The 22123-nt window shown below is 44.8% G+C and overlaps 1 protein-coding gene across 2 annotated transcripts in view; it reads right to left on the minus strand.

The window, feature by feature from the left end:
- Positions 1-19074, minus strand: part of LOC141258660 (sterile alpha motif domain-containing protein 12-like) — a 57002-nt gene extending 37928 nt beyond the window's left edge. The window contains exon 1 of one of the 2 annotated variants that reach the window (XM_073673622.1): positions 18657-19074. The gene's annotated coding sequence lies outside the window, so the exon portion shown is untranslated. The remainder of the gene's footprint in view (positions 1-18656) is intronic. The other variant, XM_073673621.1, reaches the window with a different exon arrangement.
- Positions 19075-22123: the final 3049 nt, after the last annotated feature.

A 22123-nucleotide genomic window follows, 5' to 3' on the forward strand; every position in this document is an offset into this window, starting at 1 on the left:
AGTGTATTGTAAGATAGAGCAGCACGGTGTCTGAGTGGATAGCAGTGTATTGTAGATAGAAGCAATGGTTGTCTAGTGGATAGCAGTGTATTGTAGATAGAGCAGCATGGTGTCTTAGTGGATAGCAGTGTATTGTAGATAGAGCAGCACGGTGTCTTAGTGGATAGCAGTGTATTGTAGATAGAGCAGCATGGTGTCTTAGTGGATAGCAGTGTATTGTAGATAGAGCAGCACGGTGTCTTAGTGGATAGCAGTGTATTGTAGATAGAGCAGCACTGGTGTCTTAGTGGATAGCAGTGTATTGTAGATAGAGCAGCATGGTGTCTTAGTGGATAGCAGTGTATTGTAGATAGAGCAGCACGGTGTCTTAGTGGATAGCAGTGTATTGTAGATAGAGCAGCATGGTGTCTTAGTGGATAGCAGTGTATTGTAGATAGAGCAGCACGGTGTCTTAGTGGATAGCAGTGTATTGTAGATAGAGCAGCATGGTGTCTTAGTGGATAGCAGTGTATTGTAGATAGAGCAGCATGGTGTCTTAGTGGTTAGCAGTGTATTGTAGATAGAGCAGCACGGTGTCTTAGTGGATAGCAGTGTATTGTAGATAGGGCAGCATGTGTCTTAGTGGATAGCAGTGTATTGTAGATAGAGCAGCATGGTGTCTTAGTGGATAGCAGTGTATTGTAGATAGAGCAGCATGGTGTCTTAGTGGATAGCAGTGTATTGTAGATAGAGCAGCATGGTGTCTTAGTGGATAGCAGTGTATTGTAGATAGAGCAGCATGGTGTCTTAGTGGATAGCAGTGTATTGTAGATAGAGCAGCATGGTGTCTTAGTGGATAGCAGTGTATTGTAGATAGAGCAGCATGGTGTCTTAGTGGATAGCAGTGTATTGTAGATAGAGCAGCATGGTGTCTTAGTGGATAGCAGTGTATTGTAGATAGGAGCAGCATGGTGTCTTAGTGGATAGCAGTGTATTGTAGATAGAGCAGCATGGTGTCTTAGTGGATAGCAGTGTATTGTAGATAGAGCAGCATGGTGTCTTAGTGGATAGCAGTGTATTGTAGATAGAGCAGCATGGTGTCTTAGTGGATAGCAGTGTATTGTAGATAGAGGCAGCATGGTGTCTTAGTGGATAGCAGTGTATTGTAGATAGGGCAGCATGGTGTCTTAGTGATAGCAGTGTATTGTAGATAGAGCAGCACGGTGTCTTAGTGGATAGCAGTGTATTGTAGATAGGGCAGCATGGTGTCTTAGTGGATAGCAGTGTATTGTAGATAGAGCAGCATGGTGTCTTAGTGGATAGCAGTGTATTGTAGATAGGCAGCATGGTGTCTTAGTGGATAGCAGTGTATTGTAGATAGAGCAGCATGGTGTCTTAGTGGATAGCAGTGTATTGTAGATAGGGCAGCATGGTGTCTTAGTGGATAGCAGTGTATTGTAGATAGAGCAGCATGGTGTCTTAGTGGTTAGCAGTGTATGTAGATAGAGCAGCATGGTGTCTTAGTGGATAGCAGTGTATTGTAGATAGAGGCAGCATGGTGTCTTAGTGGATAGCAGTGTATTGTAGATAGAGCAGCATGGTGTCTTAGTGGTTAGCAGTGTATTGTAGATAGAGCAGCATGGTGTCTTAGTGGTTAGCAGTGTATTGTAGATAGGGGCAGCATGGTGTCTTAGTGGATAGCAGTGTATTGTAGATAGAGCAGCATGGTGTCTTAGTGGTTAGCAGTGTATTGTAGATAGAGCAGCATGGTGTCTTAGTGGTTAGCAGTGTATTGTAGATAGAGCAGCATGGTGTCTTAGTGGATAGCAGTGTATTGTAGATAGAGCAGCATGGTGTCTTAGTGGATAGCAGTGTATTGTAGATAGAGCAGCATGGTGTCTTAGTGGTTAGCAGTGTATTGTAGATAGAGCAGCATGGTGTCTTAGTGGTTAGCAGTGTATTGTAGATAGGGCAGCATGGTGTCCTTAGTGGATAGCAGTGTATTGTAGATAGGGCAGCATGGTGTCTTAGTGGATAGCAGTGTATTGTAGATAGAGGCAGCATGGTGTCTTAGTGGATAGCAGTGTATTGTAGATAGAGCAGCATGGTGTCTTAGTGGATAGCAGTGTATTGTAGATAGGGCAGCATGGTGTCTTAGTGGATAGCAGTGTATTGTAGATAGGGCAGCATGGTGTCTTAGTGGATAGCAGTGTATTGTAGATAGAGCAGCATGGTGTCTTAGTGGATAGCAGTGTATTGTAGATAGAGCAGCATGGTGTCTTAGTGGATAGCAGTGTATTGTAGATAGAGCAGCATGGTGTCTTAGTGGATAGCAGTGTATTGTAGATAGAGCAGCATGGTGTCTTAGTGGATAGCAGTGTATTGTAGATAGGCAGCATGGTGTCTTAGTGGTTAGCAGTGTATTGTAGATAGGGCAGCATGGTGTCTTAGTGGATAGCAGTGTATTGTAGATAGGGCAGCATGGTGTCTTAGTGGTTAGCAGTGTATTGTAGATAGAGCAGCATGGTGTCTTAGTGGTTAGCAGTGTATTGTAGATAGAGCAGCATGGTGTCTTAGTGGATAGCAGTGTATTGTAGATAGAGCAGCATGGTGTCTTAGTGGATAGCAGTGTATTGTAGATAGGGCAGCATGGTGTCTTAGTGGATAGCAGTGTATTGTAGATAGAGCAGCATGGTGTCTTAGTGGATAGCAGTGTATTGTAGATAGAGCAGCATGGTGTCTTAGTGGTTAGCAGTGTATTGTAGATAGGGCAGCATGGTGTCTTAGTGGTTAGCAGTGTATTGTAGATAGAGCAGCATGGTGTCTTAGTGGATAGCAGTGTATTGTAGGTAGAGCAGCATGGTGACTTAGTGGATAGCAGTGTATTGTAGATAGGGCAGCATGGTGTCTTAGTGGTTAGCAGTGTATTGTAGATAGGGCAGCATGGTGTCTTAGTGGATAGCAGTGTATTGTAGATAGGGCAGCACGGTGTCTTAGTGGATAGCAGTGTATTGTAGATAGGGCAGCATGGTGTCTTAGTGGTTAGCAGTGTATTGTAGATAGAGCAGCATGGTGTCTTAGTGGATAGCAGTGTATTGTAGATAGGCAGCATGGTGTCTTAGTGGTTAGCAGTGTATTGTAGATAGGGCAGCATGGTGTCTTAGTGGATAGCAGTGTATTGTAGATAGAGCAGCACGGTGTCTTAGTGGATAGCAGTGTATTGTAGATAGGGCAGCATGGTGTCTTAGTGGTTAGCAGTGTATTGTAGATAGAGCAGCATGGTGTCTTAGTGGATAGCAGTGTATTGTAGGTAGAGCAGCATGGTGACTTAGTGGATAGCAGTGTATTGTAGATAGGGCAGCATGGTGTCTTAGTGGTTAGCAGTGTATTGTAGATAGGGCAGCATGGTGTCTTAGTGGATAGCAGTGTATTGTAGATAGGGCAGCACGGTGTCTTAGTGGATAGCAGTGTATTGTAGATAGGGCAGCATGGTGTCTTAGTGGTTAGCAGTGTATTGTAGATAGGGCAGCATGGTGTCTTAGTGGATAGCAGTGTATTGTAGATAGAGCAGCATGGTGTCTTAGTGGTTAGCAGTGTATTGTAGATAGAGCAGCATGGTGTCTTAGTGGATAGCAGTGTATTGTAGGTAGAGCAGCATGGTGACTTAGTGGATAGCAGTGTATTGTAGATAGAGCAGCATGGTGACTTAGTGGTTAGCAGTGTATTGTAGATAGAGCAGCATGGTGTCTTAGTGGATAGCAGTGTATTGTAGATAGGGCAGCATGGTGTCTTAGTGGATAGCAGTGTATTGTAGGTAGAGCAGCATGGTGACTTAGTGGATAGCAGTGTATTGTAGGTAGAGCAGCATGGTGACTTAGTGGATAGCAGTGTATTGTAGATAGAGCAGCATGGTGTCTTAGTGGATAGCAGTGTATTGTAGATAGAGCAGCATGGTGTCTTAGTGGATAGCAGTGTATTGTAGATAGAGCAGCATGGTGTCTTAGTGGATAGCAGTGTATTGTAGATAGAGCAGCATGGTGTCTTAGTGGATAGCAGTGTATTGTAGATAGGGCAGCACGGTGTCTTAGTGGATAGCAGTGTATTGTAGATAGAGCAGCATGGTGTCTTAGTGGTTAGCAGTGTATTGTAGATAGAGCAGCATGGTGTCTTAGTGGATAGCAGTGTATTGTAGATAGAGCAGCATGGTGTCTTAGTGGATAGCAGTGTATTGTAGATAGAGCAGCACGGTGACTTAGTGGATAGCAGTGTATTGTAGATAGGGCAGCATGGTGTCTTAGTGGATAGCAGTGTATTGTAGATAGGGCAGCATGGTGTCTTAGTGGATAGCAGTGTATTGTAGATAGAGCAGCATGGTGTCTTAGTGGATAGCAGTGTATTGTAGATAGAGCAGCATGGTGTCTTAGTAGTTAGCAGTGTATTGTAGATAGAGCAGCATGGTGTCTTAGTGGATAGCAGTGTATTGTAGATAGAGCAGCACGGTGTCTTAGTGATAGCAGTGTATTGTAGATAGAGCAGCATGGTGTCTTAGTGGATAGCAGTGTATTGTAGATAGGGCAGCATGGTGTCTTAGTGGATAGCAGTGTATTGTAGATAGAGCAGCATGGTGTCTTAGTGGATAGCAGTGTATTGTAGATAGAGCAGCATGGTGTCTTAGTGGTTAGCAGTGTATTGTAGATAGGGCAGCATGGTGTCTTAGTGGATAGCAGTGTATTGTAGATAGAGCAGCATGGTGTCTTAGTGGTTAGCAGTGTATTGTAGATAGGGCAGCATGGTGTCTTAGTGGTTAGCAGTGTATTGTAGATAGGGCAGCATGGTGTCTTAGTGGATAGCAGTGTATTGTAGATAGGGCAGCATGGTGTCTTAGTGGATAGCAGTGTATTGTAGATAGGGCAGCATGGTGTCTTAGTGGATAGCAGTGTATTGTAGATAGAGCAGCACGGTGTCTTAGTGGATAGCAGTGTATTGTAGATAGGGCAGCATGGTGTCTTAGTGGATAGCAGTGTATTGTAGATAGGGCAGCACGGTGTCTTAGTGGATAGCAGTGTATTGTAGATAGAGCAGCACGGTGTCTTAGTGGATAGCAGTGTATTGTAGATAGGGCAGCATGGTGTCTTAGTGGTTAGCAGTGTATTGTAGATAGGGCAGCATGGTGTCTTAGTGGATAGCAGTGTATTGTAGATAGAGCAGCATGGTGTCTTAGTGGATAGCAGTGTATTGTAGATAGAGCAGCATGGTGACTTAGTGGATAGCAGTGTATTGTAGATAGGGCAGCACGGTGTCTTAGTGATAGCAGTGTATTGTAGATAGGGCAGCATGGTGTCTTAGTGGATAGCAGTGTATTGTAGATAGGGCAGCATGGTGTCTTAGGTGGATAGGCAGTGTATTGTAGATAGGGCAGCATGGTGTCTTAGTGGATAGCAGTGTATTGTAGATAGGGCAGCATGGTGTCTTAGTGGATAGCAGTGTATTGTAGATAGGGCAGCATGGTGTCTTAGTGGATAGCAGTGTATTGTAGATAGGGCAGCATGGTGTCTTAGTGGATAGCAGTGTATTGTAGATAGGGCAGCACGGTGTCTTAGTGGATAGCAGTGTATTGTAGATAGGGCAGCATGGTGTCTTAGTGGATAGCAGTGTATTGTAGATAGAGCAGCATGGTGTCTTAGTGGATAGCAGTGTATTGTAGATAGGGCAGCACGGTGTCTTAGTGGATAGCAGTGTATTGTAGATAGGGCAGCATGGTGTCTTAGTGGTTAGCAGTGTATTGTAGATAGAGCAGCATGGTGTCTTAGTGGATAGCAGTGTATTGTAGATAGAGCAGCATGGTGACTTAGTGGATAGCAGTGTATTGTAGATAGAGCAGCACGGTGTCTTAGTGGATAGCAGTGTATTGTAGATAGGGCAGCATGGTGTCTTAGTGGTTAGCAGTGTATTGTAGATAGAGCAGCATGGTGACTTAGTGGATAGCAGTGTATTGTAGATAGAGCAGCACGGTGTCTTAGTGGATAGCAGTGTATTGTAGATAGGGCAGCATGGTGTCTTAGTGGTTAGCAGTGTATTGTAGATAGAGCAGCATGGTGTCTTAGTGGATAGCAGTGTATTGTAGATAGAGCAGCATGGTGTCTTAGTGGATAGCAGTGTATTGTAGATAGGGCAGCATGGTGTCTTAGTGGATAGCAGTGTATTGTAGATAGGGCAGCATGGTGTCTTAGTGGATAGCAGTGTATTGTAGATAGAGCAGCATGGTGACTTAGTGGATAGCAGTGTATTGTAGATAGGGCAGCATGGTGTCTTAGTGGATAGCAGTGTATTGTAGATAGGGCAGCATGGTGTCTTAGTGGTTAGCAGTGTATTGTAGATAGAGCAGCATGGTGTCTTAGTGGATAGCAGTGTATTGTAGATAGAGCAGCATGGTGTCTTAGTGGATAGCAGTGTATTGTAGATAGAGCAGCATGGTGACTTAGTGGATAGCAGTGTATTGTAGATAGAGCAGCATGGTGTCTTAGTGGATAGCAGTGTATTGTAGATAGGGCAGCATGGTGTCTTAGTGGTTAGCAGTGTATTGTAGATAGAGCAGCATGGTGTCTTAGTGGATAGCAGTGTATTGTAGATAGGGCAGCACGGTGTCTTAGTGGATAGCAGTGTATTGTAGATAGAGCAGCATGGTGTCTTAGTGGATAGCAGTGTATTGTAGATAGGGCAGCACGGTGTCTTAGTGGATAGCAGTGTATTGTAGATAGGGCAGCACGGTGTCTTAGTGGATAGCAGTGTATTGTAGGATAGAGCAGCATGGTGTCTTAGTGGATAGCAGTGTATTGTAGATAGGGCAGCACTGGTGTCTTAGTGGATAGCAGTGTATTGTAGATAGGGCAGCACGGTGTCTTAGTGGATAGCAGTGTATTGTAGATAGAGCAGCATGGTGTCTTAGTGGATAGCAGTGTATTGTAGATAGAGCAGCATGGTGTCTTAGTGGATAGCAGTGTATTGTAGATAGAGCAGCATGGTGTCTTAGTGGATAGCAGTGTATTGTAGATAGAGCAGCACTGGTGTCTTAGTGGATAGCAGTGTATTGTAGATAGAGCAGCATGGTGTCTTAGTGGATAGCAGTGTATTGTAGATAGAGCAGCACGGTGTCTTAGTGGATAGCAGTGTATTGTAGATAGAGCAGCACGGTGTCTTATTGGTTAGCAGTGTATTGTAGATAGAGCAGCACGGTGTCTTAGTGGATAGCAGTGTATTGTAGATAGAGCAGCATGGTGTCTTAGTGGATAGCAGTGTATTGTAGATAGGGCAGCATGGTGTCTTAGTGGATAGCAGTGTATTGTAGATAGGGCAGCATGGTGTCTTAGTGGATAGCAGTGTATTGTAGATAGGGCAGCATGGTGTCTTAGTGGATAGCAGTGTATTGTAGATAGAGCAGCATGGTGTCTTAGTGGATAGCAGTGTATTGTAGATAGGGCAGCATGGTGTCTTAGTGGATAGCAGTGTATTGTAGATAGGGCAGCATGGTGTCTTAGTGGATAGCAGTGTATTGTAGATAGGGCAGCATGGTGTCTTAGTGGATAGCAGTGTATTGTAGATAGGGCAGCATGGTGTCTTAGTGGATAGCAGTGTATTGTAGATAGGGCAGCATGGTGTCTTAGTGGATAGCAGTGTATTGTAGATAGGGCAGCATGGTGTCTTAGTGGATAGCAGTGTATTGTAGATAGAGCAGCATGGTGTCTTAGTGGATAGCAGTGTATTGTAGATAGGGCAGCATGGTGTCTTAGTGGATAGCAGTGTATTGTAGATAGAGCAGCATGGTGTCTTAGTAGTTAGCAGTGTATTGTAGATAGGGCAGCATGGTGACTTAGTAGTTAGCAGTGTATTGTAGATAGAGCAGCATGGTGTCTTAGTAGTTAGCAGTGTATTGTAGATAGGGCAGCATGGTGTCTTAGTGGATAGCAGTGTATTGTAGATAGAGCAGCATGGTGTCTTAGTGGTTAGCAGTGTATTGTAGATAGAGCAGCATGGTGTCTTAGTGGATAGCAGTGTATTGTAGATAGAGCAGCATGGTGTCTTAGTGGATAGCAGTGTATTGTAGATAGGGCAGCATGGTGTCTTAGTGGATAGCAGTGTATTGTAGATAGAGCAGCATGGTGTCTTAGTGGATAGCAGTGTATTGTAGATAGGGCAGCATGGTGTCTTAGTGGATAGCAGTGTATTGTAGATAGAGCAGCATGGTGTCTTAGTGGATAGCAGTGTATTGTAGATAGAGCAGCATGGTGTCTTAGTGGATAGCAGTGTATTGTAGATAGGGCAGCATGGTGTCTTAGTGGATAGCAGTGTATTGTAGATAGAGCAGCATGGTGTCTTAGTGGATAGCAGTGTATTGTAGATAGGGCAGCATGGTGTCTTAGTGGATAGCAGTGTATTGTAGATAGAGCAGCATGGTGTCTTAGTGGTTAGCAGTGTATTGTAGATAGAGCAGCATGGTGTCTTAGTGGATAGCAGTGTATTGTAGATAGGGCAGCATGGTGTCTTAGTGGATAGCAGTGTATTGTAGATAGAGCAGCATGGTGTCTTAGTGGATAGCAGTGTATTGTAGATAGGGCAGCATGGTGTCTTAGTGGATAGCAGTGTATTGTAGATAGGGCAGCATGGTGTCTTGGCTAGCAGGTATTGTAGTGGATAGCAGTGTATTGTAGATAGAGCAGCATGGTGTCTTAGTGGATAGCAGTGTATTGTAGATAGAGCAGCATGGTGTCTTAGTGGATAGCAGTGTATTGTAGATAGAGCAGCATGGTGTCTTAGTGGATAGCAGTGTATTGTAGATAGAGCAGCATGGTGTCTTAGTGGATAGCAGTGTATTGTAGATAGAGCAGCATGGTGTCTTAGTGGATAGCAGTGTATTGTAGATAGAGCAGCATGGTGTCTTAGTGGATAGCAGTGTATTGTAGATAGAGCAGCATGGTGTCTTAGTGGTTAGCAGTGTATTGTAGATAGAGCAGCATGGTGTCTTAGTGGATAGCAGTGTATTGTAGATAGGGCAGCATGGTGTCTTAGTGGATAGCAGTGTATTGTAGATAGGGCAGCATGGTGTCTTAGTGGATAGCAGTGTATTGTAGATAGGGCAGCATGGTGTCTTAGTGGTTAGCAGTGTATTGTAGATAGAGCAGCATGGTGTCTTAGTGGATAGCAGTGTATTGTAGATAGAGCAGCATGGTGTCTTAGTGGATAGCAGTGTATTGTAGATAGAGCAGCATGGTGTCTTAGTGGATAGCAGTGTATTGTAGATAGGGCAGCACGGTGTCTTAGTGGATAGCAGTGTATTGTAGATAGAGCAGCATGGTGTCTTAGTGGATAGCAGTGTATTGTAGATAGAGCAGCATGGTGTCTTAGTGGTTAGCAGTGTATTGTAGATAGAGCAGCATGGTGTCTTAGTGGTTAGCAGTGTATTGTAGATAGAGCAGCATGGTGTCTTAGTGGATAGCAGTGTATTGTAGATAGGGCAGCATGGTGTCTTAGTGGTTAGCAGTGTATTGTAGATAGAGCAGCATGGTGTCTTAGTGGTTAGCAGTGTATTGTAGATAGGGCAGCATGGTGTCTTAGTGGATAGCAGTGTATTGTAGATAGGGCAGCATGGTGTCTTAGTGGATAGCAGTGTATTGTAGATAGAGCAGCATGGTGTCTTAGTGGATAGCAGTGTATTGTAGATAGAGCAGCATGGTGTCTTAGTGGTTAGCAGTGTATTGTAGATAGAGCAGCATGGTGTCTTAGTGGATAGCAGTGTATTGTAGATAGGGCAGCACGGTGTCTTAGTGGATAGCAGTGTATTGTAGATAGAGCAGCATGGTGTCTTAGTGGATAGCAGTGTATTGTAGATAGAGCAGCATGGTGACTTAGTGGTTAGCAGTGTATTGTAGATAGAGCAGCATGGTGTCTTAGTGGTTAGCAGTGTATTGTAGATAGAGCAGCACGGTGTCTTAGTGGATAGCAGTGTATTGTAGATAGAGCAGCATGGTGTCTTAGTGGTTAGCAGTGTATTGTAGATAGAGCAGCACGGTGTCTTAGTGGATAGCAGTGTATTGTAGATAGAGCAGCATGGTGTCTTAGTGGTTAGCAGTGTATTGTAGGTAGAGCAGCATGGTGTCTTAGTGGTTAGCAGTGTATTGTAGATAGAGCAGCATGGTGTCTTAGTGGATAGCAGTGTATTGTAGATAGAGCAGCATGGTGTCTTAGTGGATAGCAGTGTATTGTAGATAGAGCAGCATGGTGTCTTAGTGGATAGCAGTGTATTGTAGATAGAGCAGCATGGTGTCTTAGTGGATAGCAGTGTATTGTAGATAGAGCAGCATGGTGTCTTAGTGGTTAGCAGTGTATTGTAGATAGAGCAGCACGGTGTCTTAGTGGATAGCAGTGTATTGTAGATAGAGCAGCATGGTGTCTTAGTGGATAGCAGTGTATTGTAGATAGAGCAGCATGGTGTCTTAGTGGATAGCAGTGTATTGTAGATAGAGCAGCATGGTGTCTTAGTGGTTAGCAGTGTATTGTAGATAGAGCAGCATGGTGTCTTAGTGGATAGCAGTGTATTGTAGATAGGGCAGCATGGTGTCTTAGTGGATAGCAGTGTATTGTAGATAGGGCAGCATGGTGTCTTAGTGGATAGCAGTGTATTGTAGATAGAGCAGCATGGTGTCTTAGTGGATAGCAGTGTATTGTAGATAGAGCAGCATGGTGTCTTAGTGGTTAGCAGTGTATTGTAGATAGAGCAGCATGGTGTCTTAGTGGTTAGCAGTGTATTGTAGATAGGGCAGCATGGTGTCTTAGTGGTTAGCAGTGTATTGTAGATAGGGCAGCATGGTGTCTTAGTGGTTAGCAGTGTATTGTAGATAGAGCAGCATGGTGTCTTAGTGGTTAGCAGTGTATTGTAGATAGAGCAGCATGGTGTCTTAGTGGTTAGCAGTGTATTGTAGATAGAGCAGCATGGTGTCTTAGTGGTTAGCAGTGTATTGTAGATAGAGCAGCATGGTGTCTTAGTGGTTAGCAGTGTATTGTAGATAGGGCAGCATGGTGTCTTAGTGGTTAGCAGTGTATTGTAGATAGAGCAGCATGGTGTCTTAGTGGTTAGCAGTGTATTGTAGATAGAGCAGCATGGTGTCTTAGTGGTTAGCAGTGTATTGTAGATAGAGCAGCATGGTGTCTTAGTGGATAGCAGTGTATTGTAGATAGAGCAGCATGGTGTCTTAGTGGATAGCAGTGTATTGTAGATAGGGCAGCATGGTGACTTAGTGGTTAGCAGTGTATTGTAGATAGAGCAGCATGGTGTCTTAGTGGATAGCAGTGTATTGTAGATAGAGCAGCATGGTGTCTTAGTGGTTAGCAGTGTATTGTAGATAGGGCAGCATGGTGTCTTAGTGGATAGCAGTGTATTGTAGATAGAGCAGCATGGTGTCTTAGTGGTTAGCAGTGTATTGTAGATAGAGCAGCACGGTGTCTTAGTGGTTAGCAGTGTATTGTAGATAGAGCAGCATGGTGTCTTAGTGGTTAGCAGTGTATTGTAGATAGAGCAGCATGGTGTCTTAGTGGTTAGCAGTGTATTGTAGATAGAGCAGCATGGTGTCTTAGTGGTTAGCAGTGTATTGTAGATAGAGCAGCATGGTGTCTTAGTGGTTAGCAGTGTATTGTAGATAGAGCAGCATGGTGTCTTAGTGGTTAGCAGTGTATTGTAGATAGAGCAGCATGGTGTCTTAGTGGTTAGCAGTGTATTGTAGATAGAGCAGCATGGTGTCTTAGTGGATAGCAGTGTATTGTAGATAGGGCAGCATGGTGTCTTAGTGGTTAGCAGTGTATTGTAGATAGAGCAGCATGGTGTCTTAGTGGATAGCAGTGTATTGTAGATAGGGCAGCATGGTGTCTTAGTGGATAGCAGTGTATTGTAGATAGGGCAGGCATGGTGTCTTAGTGGATAGCAGTGTATTGTAGATAGGGCAGCATGGTGTCTTAGTGGATAGCAGTGTATTGTAGATAGGGCAGCACGGTGTCTTAGTGGATAGCAGTGTATTGTAGATAGGGCAGCACGGTGTCTTAGTGGATAGCAGTGTATTGTAGATAGGGCAGCACGGTGTCTTAGTGGATAGCAGTGTATTGTAGATAGGGCAGCACGGTGTCTTAGTGGATAGCAGTGTATTGTAGATAGAGCAGCATGGTGTCTTAGTGGATAGCAGTGTATTGTAGATAGGGCAGCATGGTGTCTTAGTGGATAGCAGTGTATTGTAGATAGAGCAGCATGGTGTCTTAGTGGATAGCAGTGTATTGTAGATAGGGCAGCATGGTGTCTTAGTGGATAGCAGTGTATTGTAGATAGGGCAGCATGGTGTCTTAGTGGATAGCAGTGTATTGTAGATAGAGCAGCATGGTGTCTTAGTGGATAGCAGTGTATTGTAGATAGGGCAGCATGGTGTCTTAGTGGATAGCAGTGTATTGTAGATAGAGCAGCATGGTGTCTTAGTGGTTAGCAGTGTATTGTAGATAGAGCAGCATGGTGTCTTAGTGGATAGCAGTGTATTGTAGATAGGGCAGCATGGTGTCTTAGTGGATAGCAGTGTATTGTAGATAGAGCAGCATGGTGTCTTAGTGGATAGCAGTGTATTGTAGATAGAGCAGCATGGTGTCTTAGTGGATAGCAGTGTATTGTAGATAGAGCAGCATGGTGTCTTAGTGGTTAGCAGTGTATTGTAGATAGAGCAGCATGGTGTCTTAGTGGATAGCAGTGTATTGTAGATAGAGCAGCATGGTGTCTTAGTGGTTAGCAGTGTATTGTAGATAGGGCAGCATGGTGTCTTAGTGGATAGCAGTGTATTGTAGATAGGGCAGCATGGTGTCTTAGTGGATAGCAGTGTATTGTAGATAGGGCAGCATGGTGTCTTAGTGGATAGCAGTGTATTGTAGATAGAGCAGCATGGTGTCTTAGTGGTTAGCAGTGTATTGTAGATAGAGCAGCATGGTGTCTTAGTGGTTAGCAGTGTATTGTAGATAGAGCAGCATGGTGTCTTAGTGGATAGCAGTGTATTGTAGATAGGGCAGCACGGTGTCTTAGTGGTTAGCAGTGTATTGTAGATAGAGCAGCATGGTGTCTTAGTGGATAGCAGTGTATTGTAGATAGAGCAGCATGGTGTCTTAGTGGTTAGCAGTGTATTGTAGATAGGGCAGCATGGTGTCTTAGTGGATAGCAGTGTATTGTAGATAGGGCAGCATGGTGTCTTAGTGGATAGCAGTGTATTGTAGATAGGGCAGCATGGTGTCTTAGTGGTTAGCAGTGTATTGTAGATAGGGCAGCACGGTGTCTTAGTGGATAGCAGTGTATTGTAGATAGGGCAGCATGGTGTCTTAGTGGATAGCAGTGTATTGTAGATAGGGCAGCATGGTGTCTTAGTGGATAGCAGTGTATTGTAGATAGGGCAGCATGGTGTCTTAGTGGTTAGCAGTGTATTGTAGATAGAGCAGCATGGTGTCTTAGTGGATAGCAGTGTATTGTAGATAGAGCAGCATGGTGACTTAGTGGATAGCAGTGTATTGTAGATAGGGCAGCATGGTGTCTTAGTGGATAGCAGTGTATTGTAGATAGGGCAGCATGGTGTCTTAGTGGATAGCAGTGTATTGTAGATAGAGCAGCATGGTGTCTTAGTGGATAGCAGTGTATTGTAGATAGAGCAGCATGGTGTCTTAGTGGATAGCAGTGTATTGTAGATAGAGCAGCATGGTGTCTTAGTGGTTAGCAGTGTATTGTAGATAGAGCAGCATGGTGTCTTAGTGGTTAGCAGTGTATTGTAGATAGGGCAGCATGGTGTCTTAGTGGATAGCAGTGTATTGTAGATAGAGCAGCATGGTGTCTTAGTGGTTAGCAGTGTATTGTAGATAGAGCAGCATGGTGTCTTAGTGGATAGCAGTGTATTGTAGATAGAGCAGCATGGTGTCTTAGTGGATAGCAGTGTATTGTAGATAGAGCAGCATGGTGTCTTAGTGGTTAGCAGTGTATTGTAGATAGAGCAGCATGATGTCTTAGTGGATAGCAGTGTATTGTAGATAGGGCAGCATGGTGTCTTAGTGGTTAGCAGTGTATTGTAGATAGAGCAGCACGGTGTCTTAGTGGTTAGCAGTGTATTGTAGATAGAGCAGCACGGTGTCTTAGTGGTTAGCAGTGTATTGTAGATAGAGCAGCACGGTGTCTTAGTGGTTAGCAGTGTATTGTAGATAGGGCAGCATGGTGTCTTAGTGGTTAGCAGTGTATTGTAGATAGAGCAGCATGGTGTCTTAGTGGATAGCAGTGTATTGTAGATAGAGCAGCATGGTGACTTAGTGGATAGCAGTGTATTGTAGATAGAGCAGCATGGTGTCTTAGTGGTTAGCAGTGTATTGTAGATAGAGCAGCATGGTGTCTTAGTGGATAGCAGTGTATTGTAGATAGAGCAGCATGGTGTCTTAGTGGTTAGCAGTGTATTGTAGATAGAGCAGCATGGTGTCTTAGTGGATAGCAGTGTATTGTAGATAGAGCAGCATGGTGTCTTAGTGGATAGCAGTGTATTGTAGATAGAGCAGCATGGTGTCTTAGTGGATAGCAGTGTATTGTAGATAGAGCAGCACGGTGTCTTAGTGGTTAGCAGTGTATTGTAGATAGAGCAGCACGGTGTCTTAGTGGTTAGCAGTGTATTGTAGATAGAGCAGCATGGTGTCTTAGTGGATAGCAGTGTATTGTAGATAGAGCAGCATGGTGTCTTAGTGGATAGCAGTGTATTGTAGATAGAGCAGCATGGTGTCTTAGTGGTTAGCAGTGTATTGTAGATAGAGCAGCACGGTGTCTTAGTGGATAGCAGTGTATTGTAGATAGAGCAGCACGGTGTCTTAGTGGTTAGCAGTGTATTGTAGATAGAGCAGCACGGTGTCTTAGTGGATAGCAGTGTATTGTAGATAGAGCAGCACGGTGTCTTAGTGGTTAGCAGTGTATTGTAGATAGAGCAGCATGGTGTCTTAGTGGATAGCAGTGTATTGTAGATAGAGCAGCATGGTGTCTTAGTGGTTAGCAGTGTATTGTAGATAGAGCAGCATGGTGTCTTAGTGGATAGCAGTGTATTGTAGATAGAGCAGCATGGTGTCTTAGTGGTTAGCAGTGTATTGTAGATAGGGCAGCATGGTGTCTTAGTGGATAGCAGTGTATTGTAGATAGAGCAGCATGGTGTCTTAGTGGTTAGCAGTGTATTGTAGATAGAGCAGCATGGTGTCTTAGTGGATAGCAGTGTATTGTAGATAGAGCAGCACGGTGTCTTAGTGGTTAGCAGTGTATTGTAGATAGAGCAGCATGGTGTCTTAGTGGATAGCAGTGTATTGTAGATAGAGCAGCATGGTGTCTTAGTGGTTAGCAGTGTATTGTAGATAGAGCAGCATGGTGTCTTAGTGGATAGCAGTGTATTGTAGATAGAGCAGCATGGTGTCTTAGTGGTTAGCAGTGTATTGTAGATAGAGCAGCATGGTGTCTTAGTAGATAGCAGTGTATTGTAGATAGGGCAGCATGGTGTCTTAGTGGTTAGCAGTGTATTGTAGATAGAGCAGCATGGTGTCTTAGTGGTTAGCAGTGTATTGTAGATAGAGCAGCATGGTGTCTTAGTGGATAGCAGTGTATTGTAGATAGAGCAGCATGGTGTCTTAGTGGATAGCAGTGTATTGTAGATAGAGCAGCATGGTGTCTTAGTGGATAGCAGTGTATTGTAGATAGGGCAGCATGGTGTCTTAGTGGATAGCAGTGTATTGTAGATAGGGCAGCATGGTGTCTTAGTGGTTAGCAGTGTATTGTAGATAGAGCAGCATGGTGTCTTAGTGGATAGCAGTGTATTGTAGATAGAGCAGCATGGTGTCTTAGTGGATAGCAGTGTATTGTAGATAGAGCAGCATGGTGTCTTAGTGGATAGCAGTGTATTGTAGATAGAGCAGCATGGTGTCTTAGTGGTTAGCAGTGTATTGTAGATAGAGCAGCATGGTGTCTTAGTGGATAGCAGTGTATTGTAGATAGGGCAGCATGGTGTCTTAGTGGATAGCAGTGTATTGTAGATAGAGCAGCATGGTGTCTTAGTGGTTAGCAGTGTATTGTAGATAGAGCAGCATGGTGTCTTAGTGGTTAGCAGTGTATTGTAGATAGAGCAGCATGGTGTCTTAGTGGATAGCAGTGTATTGTAGATAGAGCAGCATGGTGTCTTAGTGGTTAGCAGTGTATTGTAGATAGAGCAGCATGGTGTCTTAGTGGTTAGCAGTGTATTGTAGATAGAGCAGCATGGTGACTTAGTGGTTAGCAGTGTATTGTAGATAGAGCAGCACGGTGTCTTAGTGGATAGCAGTGTATTGTAGATAGGGCAGCATGGTGTCTTAGTGGATAGCAGTGTATTGTAGATAGAGCAGCATGGTGTCTTAGTGGTTAGCAGTGTATTGTAGATAGGGCAGCATGGTGTCTTAGTGGATAGCAGTGTATTGTAGATAGAGCAGCATGGTGTCTTAGTGGTTAGCAGTGTATTGTAGATAGGGCAGCATGGTGTCTTAGTGGATAGCAGTGTATTGTAGATAGAGCAGCATGGTGTCTTAGTGGATAGCAGTGTATTGTAGATAGAGCAGCATGGTGTCTTAGTGGTTAGCAGTGTATTGTAGATAGAGCAGCATGGTGTCTTAGTGGATAGCAGTGTATTGTAGATAGGGCAGCATGGTGTCTTAGTGGATAGCAGTGTATTGTAGATAGAGCAGCATGGTGTCTTAGTGGATAGCAGTGTATTGTAGATAGAGCAGCATGGTGTCTTAGTGGTTAGCAGTGTATTGTAGATAGAGCAGCATGGTGTCTTAGTGGATAGCAGTGTATTGTAGATAGAGCAGCATGGTGTCTTAGTGGTTAGCAGTGTATTGTAGATAGAGCAGCATGGTGTCTTAGTGGATAGCAGTGTATTGTAGATAGAGCAGCATGGTGTCTTAGTGGTTAGCAGTGTATTGTAGATAGAGCAGCATGGTGTCTTAGTGGATAGCAGTGTATTGTAGATAGAGCAGCATGGTGTCTTAGTGGTTAGCAGTGTATTGTAGATAGAGCAGCATGGTGTCTTAGTGGATAGCAGTGTATTGTAGATAGAGCAGCATGGTGTCTTAGTGGTTAGCAGTGTATTGTAGATAGAGCAGCATGGTGTCTTAGTGGTTAGCAGTGTATTGTAGATAGGACAGCATGGTGTCTTAGTGGATAGCAGTGTATTGTAGATAGAGCAGCATGGTGTCTTAGTGGATAGCAGTGTATTGTAGATAGAGCAGCATGGTGTCTTAGTGGTTAGCAGTGTATTGTAGATAGGACAGCATGGTGTCTTAGTGGATAGCAGTGTATTGTAGATAGAGCAGCATGGTGTCTTAGTGGATAGCAGTGTATTGTAGATAGAGCAGCATGGTGTCTTAGTGGTTAGCAGTGTATTGTAGATAGAGCAGCATGGTGTCTTAGTGGTTAGCAGTGTATTGTAGATAGAGCAGCATGGTGTCTTAGTGGATAGCAGTGTATTGTAGATAGAGCAGCATGGTGTCTTAGTGGATAGCAGTGTATTGTAGATAGAGCAGCATGGTGTCTTAGTGGATAGCAGTGTATTGTAGATAGAGCAGCATGGTGACTTAGTGGATAGCAGTGTATTGTAGATAGAGCAGCATGGTGTCTTAGTGGTTAGCAGTGTATTGTAGATAGAGCAGCATGGTGTCTTAGTGGTTAGCAGTGTATTGTAGATAGAGCAGCATGGTGACTTAGTGGTTAGCAGTGTATTGTAGATAGAGCAGCATGGTGTCTTAGTGGTTAGCAGTGTATTGTAGATAGAGCAGCATGGTGTCTTAGTGGTTAGCAGTGTATTGTAGATAGGGCAGCATGGTGTCTTAGTGGTTAGCAGTGTATTGTAGATAGGGCAGCATGGTGTCTTAGTGGATAGCAGTGTATTGTAGATAGAGCAGCATGGTGTCTTAGTGGTTAGCAGTGTATTGTAGATAGAGCAGCACGGTGTCTTAGTGGTTAGCAGTGTATTGTAGATAGGGCAGCACGGTGACTTAGTGGTTAACAGTGTATTGTAGATAGAGCAGCATGGTGTCTTAGTGGATAGCAGTGTATTGTAGATAGAGCAGCACGGTGACTTAGTGGTTAGCACTGTACTGTATATAGGGATGGTGGCTAGCAATGTAGCGTTGCATCCCACCAAGAACATCTTACAGATGTTTGTATGTTCTCCCCGGGTTTGCAATGGTTTCCTCCCACCCTCCAGAGAGATATTGAGAGGCAATGTAGATTGTGAGTCTCGATGGGGACAGAGATGATGTCTGTACAGCGCGGTGGAATATGATGGCGCCATATAAGTAAGTACATTAGATAAATAAGCCTGATAAATTATAATGGGTGTGGTATGTGTTCTATCAGCAATAAGCAGATAACACGCACACGATTCCCGAGCGTCTGAATCAGGTCTTAGGTACATAACCCGAGTCTCCAGGCCTGTATGTATACTGATCGCAGATGTGTATATGTCACACGTGTGACATCACAGGTCAGCGGCCCACGCGCCAGCGTCTCGGTATAGTGTAACATTGCCATGCAGGTGAATACATGTAGGACTCAGGCAGCCGTCACCGTGTAGAATTACCTTATTGCTGCACACAGTCGTCCTGCGTCGTCTTCACCGCTCTAGAAGCAGAGATTCATCTCTGACCACATTTCCACAATGCCTCGAATGAGACGTCTCCAACCGTGAAGCCTGAGGATCAAATAGGTTTCTTGTATTATGTCTCCGGCTCTATGTCCTCATATATGGCGCGAGGTCTACGTGGAGCTTCTCCTGGTCTCATTCATGTCGCTGGTCCTCTCTCCGCTTACCAGGTCCATAAATACTGCTCCAATATGGAGCCTACCGCTTCTTCTCCTGGCTAGACACTACTGTTCCCATGTCCTCACCCTGTTCTCCCTGCAGTCTGGTCCCTGGCACTCGGGAGACGTCTCGGCTTTCCTTTGCTGCCACACCTTTCTGCTTCCCTAATCCTGTGCGTACTCCGCCTCTCTCCAGCTCTTCCCTCTTACCTGTCCGTGCTTGCCCGGTGGCACGCCTCTCTCCCATGTGCAGGTAACAGCTGTGATAGGATGGTCCTCATACAATTACACAGCCTGAGGGCGGCATACTGAACACTGGCGGCACTTTTTTCTAGCAATGAAAGTGAAAAGTCTGATTCTATAGACCCTTAAAGTCAGCAGAACTAAAAGACCATCTGTGTATAGCAGCACCCGGACCCTGACTCAACAGGTGATGATATCTGGGAAAACGTGGATAGGGCTTGTTGAATGAGAACACCCTGGAGAGCAGCCGCCATCAGAAGTGGCTGGAGGCGTCTTCAGGAACCTGGAGAGCAGCCGCCATCAGAAGTGGCTGGAGGCGTCTTCAGGAACCTGGAGAGCAGCCGCCATCAGAAGTGGCTGGAGGAGTCTTCAGGAACCTGGAGAGCAGCCGCCATCAGAAGTGACTGGAGGAGTCTTCAGGAACCTGGAGAGCAGCCGCCATCAGAAGTGGCTGGAGGAGTCTTCAGGAACCTGGAGAGCAGCCTCCATCAGAAGTGGCTGGAGGCGTCTTCAGGAACCTGGAGAGCAGCCGCCATCAGAAGTGGCTGGAGGCGTCTTCAGGAACCTGGAGAGCAGCCTCCATCAGAAGTGGCTGGAGGCGTCTTCAGGAACCTGGAGAGCAGCCTCCATCAGAAGTGGCTGGAGGCGTCTTCAGGAACCTGGAGAGCAGCCTCCATCAGAAGTGGCTGGAGGCGTCTTCAGGAACCTGGAGAGCAGCCGCCATCAGAAGTGGCTGGAGGCGTCTTCAGGAACCTGGAGAGCAGCCGCCATCAGAAGTGGCTGGAGGCGTCTTCAGGAACCTGGAGAGCAGCCGCCATCAGAAGTGGCTGGAGGCGTCTTCAGGAACCTGGAGAGCAGCCGCCATCAGAAGTGGCTGGAGGAGTCTTCAGGAACTTGGAGAGCAGCCACCATCAGAAGTGCCTGGAAGCGTCTTCAGGAACCTGGAGAGCAGCCGCCATCAGAAGTGGCTGGAGGCGTCTTCAGGAACCTGGAGAGCAGCCGCCATCAGAAGTGGCTGGAGGCGTCTTCAGGAACCTGGAGAGCAGCCGCCATCAGAAGTGGCTGGAGGCGTCTTCAGGAACCTGGAGAGCAGCCGCCATCAGAAGTGGCTGGAGGCGTCTTCAGGAACCTGGAGAGCAGCCGCCATCAGAAGTAGCTGGAGGAGTCTTCAGGAACTTGGAGAGCAGCCACCATCAGAAGTGCCTGGAAGAGTCTTCAGGAACCTGGAGAGCAGCCGCCATCAGAAGTGGCTGGAGGCGTCTTCAGGAACTTGGAGAGCAGCTGCCATCAGAAGTGCCTGGAAGCGTCTTCAGGAACCTGGAGAGCGTCTTCAGGAAAAGAGAAGAGGACAGAGGTGACAGGTGTCTGGAAGCAGCCTACTACACTCTCCCCATTGAAAATTACTGCAAGCTTGGCAAAGTTGCGCATACAAGTGTTTGGGTAAAAACGGGACAAACAGCTGTTCACATCCACCATCTAAGGCGCATGAGCGCCTTATAACTCATGAAGTGGGTCAACGACACCAAAATGGATCACATTCTAACTATTGGTAATCACACGGTTTCTCTGCAAACAGAATATGTGAGAAGTTGTTGTATTGAACACAGAACAAGCCTGGAGGAGCAAATAGCCGAAGGAGGACTGGAGAACCCAGGAGTAAAAGAGAGATTTGAGCAGGGCATGTCAGTCACTCTTGTGATCTTCATATGGGTGTGAACAGATACTGAGATTCAACAACAAAGATAATCATGTGCCGAAGTTGTCAACTACAGCTATTTAATTTCCTACCATTATTCAAGTGTAAAGAAACGAGTATCACAATCTTAGCAATAATAATAACAGTTACGATATCCTACGTTCTATCTTGTTATAGCTGTTAAACGACTAGTAATGTTCTTCTTGTATGAGAAAACCTCGACACTCAATAAGGTCATTTAGAAGAAGACATTTTTAACGCAGTCCAGGAAAACAACAAACGTTTCATCATGGCCTTCATCAGTGCAGTCCAACCGCTGTTAGAGTCAACTTGGAGGGGGGAGACACAGTGTCTCTGTGGTGAGGGGTCCCCAGGACCTGGATCACCCAAAGAGGAATAACCTGTGGCTAGAAAACGGTGTCCACCGCTTGTTCAGTGTCCGCCGTCAATTGGATGGGAGGCAGATGTGCAGTTACAAGCGGTGGCCACTACAGCTTGACAGCCAGGCACCGCAGGTAAAAACTTCCGGCCGGTGGCATCAGTGTCAAAAGTAGTGGACAACTTCTTTAATTAGCATATTAATTTCCTCTTCTAAAAAAACGAGATATGCCTTTGACTGTACTTGCTTTGTAAGAGAGTACAGTTGGTTCACCTTTGTTTTCTTACGTTGGTACATCTTGGTTCTGTATCTGCTCACTTGTAGTGTTTGGGTTTTCACTGATTTCAGTCATTTGTTCAGTATTAGTCTGATCATTGTCAGTTTACTCTTACAATTCTGTGCCCTTTTGTAGTGGTCAGTGTATTCAACAAAGCTTCCTTCTACTGCTCCATTTTTTTCCAGTGAGTTCTTGAGCTATCACATGATTTAAGAATAACAGTTCTCCTTCTTGACTGGAAATATACAACACGTCTTTTATTTGTCTGGCAAAATGTTGTCCATTTTTACTGGAGCACTTGAAGACTCCATGTCCAGTTCCTTCTGCACTTATTCTGCTGTCATTAGGAAGATAAATAGACTGTTTCAGTGTTATGTCCAATTCTGTGAAGACTCTTGTCACTTGTCATGTGCTTTGTTGCTCTGGAGTAAAGGCAATGTTCTTTCAATTTCTGATTGTCTCATTATGGTGCCATTCCAATTATAAACAAATGGATCAAAGATTGGTGCCTTTACCATTTGTTTGGACCATTTTTTGGAAATTGCTTCTGTTATTTTGCTTTTTACAGTCTATATTTAAGACAAGTGTTCCCATCTGTGGCATCTGAAACATGCCCCAATTTATTTCTTGTTTCAGCTTGATCTCTGACCC

This window comes from Phyllobates terribilis, unplaced genomic scaffold (assembly GCF_046119375.1).
Source record: "Phyllobates terribilis strain yellow unplaced genomic scaffold, ASM4611937v1 Scaffold_3__8_contigs__length_932513732, whole genome shotgun sequence".
Lineage (NCBI taxonomy): Eukaryota > Metazoa > Chordata > Amphibia > Anura > Dendrobatidae > Phyllobates > Phyllobates terribilis.